Source organism: Puntigrus tetrazona, chromosome 16 (genome assembly GCF_018831695.1).
Source record: "Puntigrus tetrazona isolate hp1 chromosome 16, ASM1883169v1, whole genome shotgun sequence".
NCBI lineage: Eukaryota > Metazoa > Chordata > Actinopteri > Cypriniformes > Cyprinidae > Puntigrus > Puntigrus tetrazona.
The window spans coordinates 11,728,272-11,741,660 of NC_056714.1; the positions used below are offsets into that span (position 1 = coordinate 11,728,272).

Consider the following 13,389-nt stretch of genomic DNA (forward strand, 5'->3'; position numbering starts at 1 on the left):
TGGCCTTGATATTTATTATATTTTTTGTTAATATATTTCGAATTAGATTTGATCTTTTCATGGATTTTCTAAATATATATTTAAATATTAATGTTTTTATATTAATTTTTGAATAATTTCATTTAATAATTTAATTTTTAAATAAAGTTTTAGTTTATTTATTTTACTTTAATACTTAAAGTTACATTAACCCACGGGTAGTGGTTGTGTTGAACCCCCTCTGGTTGTATTGTATGACCTGGATATGGAGACTTATTTAAGTTTAATTGTAGTCTTTTTGCAACCTAAATCTTCATTGATGTCCATTGAAAACTGCAACTCTCTATGACTCCACAAGTGTGAGAGTGTTGTTTTGTTATGGGGACTGTGGGGGTCAGGGGTCAGCCTATGGAAGCGTGTATCAGTGTGTTTGGAAATGTCCACCTCAGCGGGAAAAAGGCTTTCAATCCCCTTAACACAGAAACTCCACTTCCTGCAGGAAGCCATCGAGGCCAGTTAGTGCCTCTGTCCACAAACTGTTTAATCTTCTCTTCCTGCTGCTCTGAACTGAAGAATCATGCCACGATTGAACTAAAAATCCTGAATGATGCAGTATTGATGTGCGTGATTTAGAAATACTTTGCTGTTGTGAAATGTGTCTTATTAGACTATTCCTAGAAAAGAGGGGTGAATCATAAATTTGGCATATAAACGTGGTCTATCAGATGGCAGGCTTACAACAGAATAACTGGACTCATACTATTTTCAATGGCTAACATCAGCTATACATATATAATATTCTATATAGCACACGTGTGTATATGTGTGTGTGTAAATGACACTGTTCTGAAAAGGCTCACTATTCAGGGGCTATTTAACCTTGTACAAAGTTCATTTAGCTATAACACACTCCGCACTCTTTCTATAGCCTATGTGTTTCATTGTTGGCAGATTTGTCAGTGGCGAGAACTAAGCTTGTCTGCTTTCTAAGAATATATTTCCTGTTTTTGAGAGATATCTGGTTAAATTATCAGAAACAGAATGAGCAATATCGACGCAGACCCTTCTGCAACAGACTACTCACAATAGGCTGCCACATGAAATAATATAAAATTATATAGAATAGATAAATAAATAGAGTAATTTATACAATTTATAACTAAAATAAGATTTTTTCCTGCGCTCCTCTCTCTGCAATTACAATCAATTATAATTAACTGTACACTGATTGTGAGTGGCTGCTGTAAGCTTAATCCTGGGTCCATCTGCTTTCTGAGGTTTTTTTTTTTTGAACGTGAAGAGTTATACAGCGTCCATTGAATTAGGATAACAAGTCATTTTCATTGCTCCGCCATGTTTACTGAAGAGATTTGGAGGCTTGGAATCAATTAAGATTGGCTTTCCTCAAGTCTGCCTGCTTAACTGGGCTCAGGCGGGGGGCCCACAGCTGTGAAACACAAGGACCCTCAACCCCCAACTTTTCCTGTGATTCTCCAAACGTTCCTCTGGGTTTTTCCCCTTTATTCACACCAGCCCTGCTAAAAAAGGCCGGCACATGTTATATTTTGCATGCTAGTCTCAAGCACGGGATGCAAACATATTGTAGATATAGTTAAAAATGTAAATTTCTCTCATAACCACCCTCACATTTACTTTCTTCATTGAACACAACAGATATTTTGAAGAACGTCCCAGTTATAGTTTTGTACCCCATTTACTTTCGTTGTATTTTGTATGGCTGCAGTATAATGTTCACAATGTAGGCAAGCATCAAAAACTAGCACTAACCACCACAAACCTGGTCTTTTCAGATGGGAATATAGTCCCGATACAGAGAGAGGCAGTTTGACAAAAAACAGTTTAAAGACCCTTCTGGACTAACAGAAAAAAAGGAAAAGGAAAAGACAGAGCACAGGGAATCTGAATGTCATGGCTATTCAAAGGGTCCAAATGATTTGAATGCCTGCTGCATGTGAATTACTAACATCTGTTCCTGAGTCATGTCACTGTTAAATATGTTAGACATAGTCAGTCGGCTTGAGATAAAACATTGTGAGGGAGCTCAACCTCTTTGACTGAGTGATAAGAAAGTCCAGGGGTTGGACTACAATACTGGTAACAACAAAGACTAAATGTAACTAGTGTCTGAATGGTGGCCGTGCTATCCAAGGTAGAGACGGATGTGGGAGGACAAGCTCAGCAGCAATGTTTTTTTATTCTGGAGCTGTGGTGATTGACGCAGACAGTTTTAGTTGAAACGCTCTTGTGACAGACGGTAAAATAGATACAAAATGGATGGCAAAGCAAACTGTCGTTGGTGCCACATAAACCGATCATTAGGAACAACGTAAGTTCCTGTAAAACATTTCCTGTGTAACATCCAGTGAAACCAGAGCAGTCATATTGAAATAAATTCTCAACGCTCAGTATTGACCACTGTAAAACAAGCATACTAACAGTTAGCATGCTAATTAAGATATGTACATTTGCAAATCAAAATAACTATTTCTTATAACATTTGCGTTGCGTATAAAAATAGCACTCAGCAAAACTACAAGCATGCTAACAGATAGCATTCTAATTCTAATAAGAAACTTTCCATACTCCATTATGTTCTTCCCTCAACTTAGACGAGTTGATAGCGCGTGGCACCACTGTGTTAGCATTTAGCTTAGCTCCATTCATTCGAGTCCAAACTGGGATAAATTTAGAAACCACCAAACACATTCACGTTTTCCCTATTTAAAGACAGTTACATGACTAGTTACATGAGTAAGTATAAGTGACATAAAATAAAACATGGCGAAGTGGACAAAAAAAGATAACTATATTGTATGGTGGAAGAGCACTTCAACCTCAGCGCAGTAATATCATCACTTTTAACAAAAATAGCTCCTTTTTATAGAATGCTTCCTTTTCTGTTACTAAAGAATCAGACAATAATTCCCCATGCTGACATAAGGAAGAGCCTATGAATTAAATTTTCCTCCATCAAAGTTCCCTCACTTCAGCATGCTCTCACGCATCAACATAAAGAAATGTATTTTCTGTGTACAAACTGAATTCCGGAAATGCTGTGAATTTTTAAAAAATTGTAATAAAATAAAAACTTTTAATATCACATTAGCCAATATTTTATTTGCAATAGAACGTAGAGAGCATAAATGTTTACTGGTGCACAAAATGAGCTTGTTTCAAATTTGAGGCCTGCTACGGGTCTTAAAATAATTGGTACAGCGGCATGTTTACCGTGATGTAGCATCTCCCTTTTTTGTTTCAAATACCATTTAGCATTCACTGTACCTTCCAAAACATGCAAGTTGCCCATACCTTATCCACTTATGCACCCCCATACCATCAAAGAAGAGGTTCTTTGAACTGAACGCTGATAAGACGCTGGAAGGTCTTTAGCCCAGAGATGTACTAAAGCTAACATCTGACTTTTAATAATATTAACAAATATTAACGGTGAGTGCTAACAGCAAACTATTTTTTGGCATTAAAATAGTACTGCCAGGATTTACTAAAGACGCACTGTAAAGTATTAGCTATGAAAAGTGCGTAACTGTTTTTTTGTGCATAACTTTGTAAAAGTTTTCCTTTCAAAAACAAAATTTATAAGAGGAGAGCATTAAAACAACTCGCGTAATGCAATATGCTATTGTTTGCGCCCGTCAGATTACTGGCATTTGCACCCATTTTTAAAGCTTAAAAAAGCGGGTGCTAATTTGCGCTGCTCTTGGTAGATTGCGCTGGTCACTTATGCTTGGGAAATTATCTGATTGCATCTGTGCACAAAGTTTGCATGCCTGTGTTTTCACACCTCTAAACATAAGAGGAGCTGGTTTTCACACCCATAAATAACAGGAAGATTGTGAGGTATTTTGGTGGTTGAAAAGGAAGCTGCGCGCTGCAGCACCGCAGCATGAGATGCAGTGACTCAGTGATGTTAACCTGTTCTAACCGTTAGAAAGGGCTGTGTCTGAATTCCATTTTGGGCACTGAATTTTAAGGGGATCTTACTTCTCGACCGTTGATAAAGTACATTCATCAACGATATACAGGCGTGTAGTACAAATACAGCCGCTTCACCTGCCGTGCCATGCCCCTTGACCGACATGTTCTTCTACCTGTGAATTACTAATAGCAACTGAAAATAATTCCTCGGAGTAACACAAATGCTGTTTAAACCACACAGAAAGATAGGACTAACATAGCTCTTGTCATAGCACTTAACCACATGTCACAATCACTTCACACTTATCATATCAAGTTTGTCATTTGATCTATACTTATTTGATATGCTAATTTCAATTTTTTTTTAAATTCTACATTTATTTCTTGTATTTAGATTTTTTAACCAACAATTTTTTTCCTATAATTGTGAGTATACCTCACAACTGAATATTAATCATAACTAATCATATAATTAATCATAACCCTTGAGACTTTAAAGGTGCCATAGAATGCATTGTAGTATTTTAAATTTGTCTATGGTATCTACAGAAATATCTCCAGAAATGGTTTTACACGTCCATTTAAAACTCTTTTGTTTTAAATTTAGGATTTGTCTTTAGAATAAAAACCTGCTTTCACCTTATTTGGAAGGATCGTGGATAATAATGTTGAGCTCTGCTCTGATTGGCTGTTTCACTGTGCAGCTCAATGTTGAGCTCTGCTCTGATTGGCTGTTTCGCAGTGCAGCTAATTTCAATAGCTCACATAGAGAAAAGAAACACAGGGAGGCAAATAAATATATATTTCAATACTTTCTCACGCAGTTACATCCTTGGGTAATTATAAATGCGGGCATCAGGAAGACGATATTAACATGCACGATTACGTTTCCGTTTCAGTTTTGTGACCGCAAACGCTCTGTTTATACAAATGAGCATCAATACCACACATTTTACAAGACTAGATGCTTTTCAGTGGTGCTTGGGATCTGTAAATCAATGGCCATCATCCTCGGTGATCTCTCCTTACTCTGTTTATGTGGCAAGTGAAATCTTATGCATTGTAATGTAACAGGCTACTGCTAGAAAGCTAACCAATTCCCTGTAGCGGCTCGCGGACTTTTCTTTCCGTATCTTTCCGAATACAGACACCAACCCGTTCCTGCACTTCACATTCCCTGCACAGCCTGGAACATAATGTTTCTTTCCACAATCTATCTGCGGTTTTCGCTACTGTCCTCGCTCGTTTCTTCACAATACCTGTAAAACGTCTGATGGATTCGGCAGCTAGTCAAATGTTACGCGGATGTTGGGGGCGTAGTGATCTTGACTAGGTCAGGTCACAGTCGGTTTAATGTTCAGATTCGACTGTTTTTCAGTGGTAAGATTTAGAAGGGGAAAACATCACGGTCATGTCATTTCCATGTACAGAACTGTTAATATTGAACTAAACCGAGGTAAATGCAGTTTTACATTCCATGCACTTTGAAGTTTTGCTGTTGTGAAGTATACTTTGCAACTGTGGATTTATTTTTTGTAATTGTAATTTTTAATTCCATGGCGTAATTTCCTGTAATTTAGAAATTTAAATTAAGTTTTTAAATAATATCTTTGCGTATAAGACTTTGCATATGCATGTGACTCTGAAATTGTGAATTTTATTTATTTTATTTCTTGTCATTTTTACTTTTTTTCTCACGTTATCTTGTAACCGGGACTTTATTTCCTGTAATTTGAACATTCATTTCTCATAATTGCATCTTTATATATTATAGTGAGACTTTATATCTTTATCTCACAGTTACCTTATAATTGTGTAATACAAAAAAAATGGGACTTTGTAGTCAATTTATTTCTTGAGAGTAAATTGGGACATCAATTTATGTTATTTGTCATTGCAATCTTATCTCACAGTTGAAATTTTATATCGGACAAAATGTTTTTTTATATCACAGTATGACTGCGCATCTGATTTTTAAACCTCATGTCATGATAACCTTTGTTTTTCTCTTGTAAAAGGCAAGAAACCTTTTTTTCTTGCTGTCTTAGGACACTGTAGAAATGCTCACGTACTGCACAGTTTTATGACTCCAACCTGTCAAAACTTGATACTTGCTCTTTGGGACTCTGATTCACCCTCGCCGAGGCAGCGTGCAGTGTTGTTTTTGTGTGAGGCTGCATAGGAGAGCCCTCCCCGCCCCCCTCTGGTTCCTCTCGTGGGCCAAAACACAGACGTCATCGATTTCTTCACAGACTGCTTTCAATCACTTTGATCAGAAACGCAGAGCCTCGTTGTTAGCATTTCAACTTGGTGACCCCTCTGACGGAAAAAACAAACCGTGGTTGATGTTTTAGCTAATTACACCATGCAGGGAAAGCCAAAACTTGCGGTCACCCACCCTGAGAAGATCTTTCCGTTTAGGGTGGCATCTTCTGAATACGTAGCGAGTGTGTATGTGTTGTGCATGTCTGAAAGAGAAAGAATTTCGGAGGACAGAGGGAAACAGAAAGAGAGAGAAGACAGGCGGGCAGGATGTACATCTGAGCTGAATTAGAGTGAGCTCATTGTGTACGGCGTAGGGTTTAATAGTGCGTTTGGAGAGGAACGCCCAGGCCCTGCTCCTCTCATTCCAGCACCACTGTGTCATCCCCGTCCACCACACAGACACATGCAGAAACGCACACACTCCTGCAAAGACAGAGAGAAAGAGAGAGACCCCCGGAGCAAACATCAGGAAGACAGAGGAAGAGAGGGATCAGGGGTAGATTGAAGACAGGGCTCCTAGACCCAGAATATGAAAGGATGGAAAAGGGAAAGAGGAAGAGATCTGCTGGATAGACAAGATGAACAATATGATAAAGTGAAGTCTTTTATATGGATATAAATAAGAGAGACAGGTGTACTGTGGGGTCCGTGAGTCTGAGCTCGCATAGAAAATTTGCGATAAAATCTCATTTAAATTATCAAAGTTTTAGGACTTTGTTTGTTTTAAATGTTATTAATAAAGTTAAATAATTTAGTATTTAAATGGATAGTTCACCCAATGGAAATTTTGTCATCATCTGCTTACTTTCATGTCCTTCCAAACCTGTATGAGTTTCTTACATATGTTGAACATAAAAGAAGTCAAACAGTTCTTGGTCCCCATTTACTTCCGTAGTATGTAGTTTGCTTACAGAAGTCAGTGAGAACCAACCGTTGCTTGGTTCAGGTCTGGAAACACATGCGGGTAAGTAAATGATGACAACATTTTCATTCTTGGGTGAAATATTTATTTAAGATCCTACACTAAAAGGTACATTTGTGACAGTGACGATGATCGGTGACTTTGGTCAGGCTCAGCTGTGTAGAGAAAGTGTGATAGACTGTTTCATAATGATTTTATCCACTGGGAACTGATAGGATTTTGTGAAGTTGTCTTCAAATGACAGGTATCATTATTTGGATTTATAAGTGTGATTCATATTATTCAAAGACTACCAATAGTGCCTATTTTAATTTTATGTTCACTTTGTGCTTATGAAAGCCTGTTTACACCAAAAATTATAAAGACAACTATATTAGCATCCACCCCAATGCACAGTAATGTTCTGTTCATTATAAACACGTGCTGCATTTATATCATCTGCCGTTTTCAATGCTTGAGCTCTTTAAGGGCGGATAGATTTACTGGCTGTGTTTTTATGTTTTTATTGTTCATCGGTTGTAAAAAATCCTTCTGAATGTGATTCCAAAGACATCGTTCTTCTGTGCTGTTTAGTTGTGGAGAGTGCGCGCCTGCCTATTCTCACAGAGTAGGAATGATTATTAAAATGTTATGGCTATTATAGTTATCATCCTTGGTGTAAAAGGACCTCTATTACAAAAAAAGCTGGTGTGGGTTTAAACACTTTAACACACTCATTTTCTAACTTGAATGTTGGAGTTTCGTCCACACGAGACAGGCTGTCTTGTCACAATGAATGGTTTAAAAGGCTATTACATGTCTTTTGCGTTTTCCATGGCTAAAAGCATTATCGATTAGCCACGGGAAGGATTCGAATCAGTGTGATGAATTGACAGACAGGTGGGGGCGGAGCCTGAAACCTCCCCGGGTCAGTCATGCCGGAGAGCTTCTCAGCATAGTTTCAGTCAAGGGAAGAAACAACTGGCTGGCCGTGAGCCAAACCACTCATTCTGTTTGTCTGTCTCTCTCTCTCTCTTTCTTTCCCTCTCACACACTCTTTCTCTCTCAGCCGGCAGCGATGAGAGATGTATCCGCGCATAATTGGGACTTTGTGGTGAGCTGTGCCATGCTTGCTCGCCCCGAGGTATTCCAGGATGAGTCTCTTGCCGTAGTTCTCATTGATAGGCCTCGACTTTACATGGACCTTAAGTCTATGTCACCGCCGCCTGTCAACGAAGTCCCTCCTTTTTCATCGCCCCATCCCCAACGGTCTTTAATGAGACGCAGGCTCCCTCACGGCCCTTCTCAGCTTGATTTATTTGATCAGATTCATATGATTCTACCCACTCTGCAGTCCTTGGGCCGTGGCAAGCCCGCTCTCTCTCTCTCTCTCTCTCTCTGAGTGTGATTAAAGTGGTAAATCAGGGACAGGTCCTGTACTGTGTTTACTCGGAGCGCCAGGCAGCTGCAAGCTGTTTGGCCTCTCTCTGTTTCTCCCGCTGTTTAGGCCCATTGCCATGGAGACCGCACCACCGTCTCCCAGCGGCTGGAACCATGCCCCGGGCTGTTTTGGTTACATTCACACAGCGAATAAAAAAAAAAAAAAAAAAAAAAAAAAAGAGAAACGTTTTTGCACCATTGCTGCTGCAGTGTCTGCTCAAGTTAGTGTGGTGCAATGAGTAAGAGCGAAAGAGAGAGAGAAAGAGAGAACATGGTATTCCGAGAGAGCAAGAGAGATGGTGAGACTTAAAAAGAGAGATAGATTGGGGGTGCAAGAAGCCAAGAGCATTACATCATTGCTGGAGTGGAGTCAGAAGGGAAGGATATGAGTCAGTGGGCTGACTGTGCCTGGCTCTCTCTCTCGCTCTCTTTCTGGCTCTCGTCTCTCTCTCTCTCTCTCTCACTGAGGAGGTAGTCAAGTCTCTTACGCTGAACTCACTTTAGTTGGGCATGTAGAGATTAATGTATGTGCTTATAGCATCATTTAAACTTTATGATGTCTCCAACTTTCTATGATTATGAAATATGATGTTTATACTGTTTAGGACAGCCGCAAAGGCTTACGAAAAGGTTGAATTATGTGTAGAATCTGAAACTTGTCTAAAATTCTTGAAATTCCCTTTTAAATTGTTAAAAAATGCATTATATATCACAATCCAGAATCGAATTTGCTACAAAACATCAATAATTTTGTATAGAATAGCACTGAATATACAATATATATATATATATATATATATATATATATATATATATATATATATATGTCTATAAACTTTCCATATTTCATGTGTTTTTCTTGTAATTGCATATCGACTATCACTGTCCAGAATTTTATTTACATTTTTTTGTTAAGGGTTGTATTTTTATATTATATTCTAGAACTTAATATGAGTATGCCTATACTCATGATGAAATATTATATTTAGGACATCCATATGAAAGCTGTATGCAGCATGCATTGATTATGCAAGGGCTTGATTATGTGTAGAATCTTAGATTATGTGTAGAATTTAATTTTTTTTTAATTCCTCATAGGTTATATTCAAGACTTCATTGTATATAACTGTCCAGAATCATGAATCATCTAGAAACATTCAGTATTTTGGCTTGAATATGAGTAGCATTGAATAATTACCATTGAGAATTTTTTAGAATTCATTGTTTCAGAATGCTTTAAATGTCATTTTCTAAAAGCCACAAACTTCAAGGGTCATAAAAATCAATCTAAAGAGTCTTTTTTTTGGAAAATCTTAAAGATTGAAAGAATTCTAAAATGTAAAACATTTTAAAATTTTATGAATTTACTCTTCTAGAATGCACTAAATAAATATTTCTAAAGTGCTTTAAAAGTGAGATTTACTTAAAGTCTTATTGGTATTTACACCATTATTTAATTTCCAAAAAACTAATCCGTGTCTGTGATTTTAAATTTGCACGCATCTGTCAGTAGATCACCAACAGAAGTTTACCCTCACATCAGTGCTTTTATGGGATTGTTTAGTAAATCTTCTCTTAAACCTTCTAAAATTCTTCAATACTTTCTTTTAGATTCTGATTTAAAATGTGTCTGGTAAAACTTACTAGAATTATTCCCTGCAAGATTAAACTCTATAATGCATTAAAAATGTCACTAAAACTTTTTACATTTATAGAATGCTTGTAAATATTATAAAATTCATTAGTAGTTTACCCTTAGATTCTGTTATAGAATCTAATGAATATAGCAATAGCCAAACAATGCATATTGTGGGTCAGAATGATTGATTTTAAAGAGATTCCTTTAACTCAGATTCCAGATTTTCAAATAGTTGTATCTGTATCAAATATTGCCCCATACGTCAACAGAAATCTTATTTATTTATCCTCCAGGTGATGTATAAATCTCAATTTTGAGAGATTTTTGTGGTCCAAGGTCACATTACTAGAACTAATCTTTTTCAGTTACTCAAGAATTTTTCCTTTTAGATTTTATCGGTTCACAATCTCATCAAATTCTCTTTAAGGGCCATAAGCACAAACTGCATGAATTTCCGAGGAAAACATTCTCAAAACGGTTCTTTTACTTTATTGCATTAAACTGTGTGACAAGTTACATTACAGTAACAGTCATTTCGCACTGATTTAAACAGAATTCTGCTTGTGTTTCCTTGGAAAAAGTCCCCGTGAGATTGCCCTGTGATGTTATAACCCTATAAGCAAGGAGGGTATAGGGTAACGTCTTAAACTCTCCAAGTCTTGAGGCTCTCTAGGAAGGTCAGTGATGTTGGGTTTGGTGTCTTTTAGCTGAGAGTGAGAATGATAGTGGAGGATCCTGCTGAAATCGAGAGAGAGAGAGAGAGAGAGAAAAAAAGAAAAGACAGCAAGGAATAGAAAGGGTGGAGTGATGTCATGTTGGAACAGGGAGAGAGTGTGTGTAATGTGAGAGGAGAGGGTCAGGATTGCGCTGTGTGTGTGTGTATGTGTGTTTTTGAGTGTGTACATATGCCCACCCCTCACCCTCCGGGGGTCTTATTATCCCCTCTGAAATGACAGCCTGTCATTAATACAAAATATACACTAGACCATACAAACACACACAGACTTGATGTACACCCACTCAATTCTGGGAGCGTGGAAAGTTTTTGTCTTATGATATTTTGCCCTTTTCTAACAGGTTTATTCTTTATTCCCTGTTGACACACACTTTTTTATTTCTCTCTCGCTGAGGAGCAGGTGAGCGAGTTTGACAGGGAACCTGTACAGCGTCTAAAGCGTCTTTCTTCCCTTTGGCCAGATTGAGCTCTTAATTGGGACCGTTTCCTGTTCGCTGAGTTTTAATGTGCAGCAGGACTGGCCCATAGAGAGTTGCCCCTCTCTTTCTCTGTTTCCCACTCTCTTTTCCTTCACCTCATTGGTAACAGGCAATTTTTTTTCTTCAGCATGTGTAGGCTGAATGGTGGTTCAGAACTGAGCTGTGGCTGTTCTCCACCACAATAGTGTAAATCCTTTTTTTATCACTTACGAATTCCCTTATATTTATTTTACACCAGAATACTAAAGGAGACAAGCTCAGGCTGCCTCTAAATATGCATACAGAACTTCCCTTTTTGTTCAGTGGACCCAAAATACCATGTGAGTTGGGATACAACATAAAAAATGACGAATGATGAATATAGTAGGTGTTTATTACATTCATACTACACAGATGTATACTTATTAGAAAGTAAAATCTAGTCAAGTACTATTTAAAAGTTTTTTAATGCAGTTTCTGTATTTACTGGCAGTTAATGAGTGCAGGTTTTGTTATTAGCGGAATGCTAATGTTGTTAGCTTTTTACATTTTTTTTTGCTAAATGTGTTAGATGAAAGCAATAGTTCACTGCAAAAGTTTGTACGCACTCTTTCTTTTATTAAGAAGCCACACATATGTAAAACGCAAATGAGATTTGACAACTGAGAGGAATGTTTATATAAAATTATATCGGTTTAGATCAGTTCCTCACACAAAGCTATCAGCTTTTGATACAAACATGAGGAAATAGATATTATAATAGCTTCCTGTTGGTTTCTGTCAATTTTGGTGCTTGACTGCCTAACTTACATTTATAGAAACAAATAGTTTGCACATTAAGGTGAGATTTATTTAGGGGCAAAATGTTCCTTTACAAATATGAGCCAAATCTCAACTGTGTGTGTATACGTGTGTGTGTTTCAGAGATGTGAGGTTGTTAAGCATGTGATGGATTGGAGTGTTAGACACAAATGACAATATGTCAGAATGTTAATGACCGTATTTGCTTGCGCGTGTGTGTGTGTGTGTATGCGTACACAGTAATCATGCAGTGTAAATGCTGCTATTTAGGCCGGATAAATACAGGTATTTGTTCAGGTGGAGACCCCCTCCTTTCCCTTTCAGCTGTCCGTCAGCTCTCCAATCAGACAGAAATAATGCTTGTCATCTGAGGCTAAAGGTTATTCAGACAAGCTGTGTTTCTCCACACTGTGTGGTAGTCCAAGTCTATAGGTGGTATAATAGTGAAGTTAGTGAGTGCTATATTTGACACATTCTGCCTAAATATCAGTGCGGTCAGGGGAAGTGGAGTCCTGGCAGCTTCTTTGCAACCCAGAGAGGACGTTGTGTGTAGAAACTACATACCGTGCGCCACACCTGAGGTTCTGTTTAGTGCATTACCTGAATGACAGAACGTTTTATGGATGTTGATTGTATTATGCCGTTAAACTCTCTCGTATGTTTGCAGACTTTGCTAACTACGAGAGAGAGTTGTGACAAACTGATATGTCAAACTCATCTTGGCATCCTTTTCGTATTTATCCACACCCACGCTTTTATTGAGGAATGCAGGGTTTGATCAGCCTTAAGACTAGAGCCAGTAAACCTCCATTGAGAGCTTCCAGCAGAATGTCTCTTGCTGGGAAAGCCATTCTGTCTCTCTCCCTGTGAATTCCTGAATACTTCTTAAAGGGATAGCTCACTCAAAGATTTAAAATCTGTTATAAGGATGAATGGCATGACGCTATTGTTTAAAAAAAAGACAGGCATTTCTAACTATATTTCAAGGTGAAGGGGAAGATGGTGTTTGTGAAAAATAAATACATTTAAATGTGCATACATGTATTTAAGGTGTAAGGAATTTTTTTGTTTTTACGTAAAGATTGCGCTAAAATACATGGTTTTTAGGATTTCTTGAAAATATGAAAACATTTCTCAGAACTTGGCATATGTTATCTTTTTTTAATTTTGGCTCAATAAATGCTTGTTAATAGTTAATAAGGTAGTTGTTATT

At 37.6% G+C, this 13,389-nt stretch overlaps 1 protein-coding gene across 3 annotated transcripts in view; it reads left to right on the forward strand.

Moving 5' to 3' along the window:
• creb5b (cAMP responsive element binding protein 5b) overlaps positions 1-13,389 on the forward strand; it is a 60,872-nt gene that overhangs the window by 15,531 nt on the left and 31,952 nt on the right. The gene's annotated exons all lie outside the window — the stretch shown is intronic.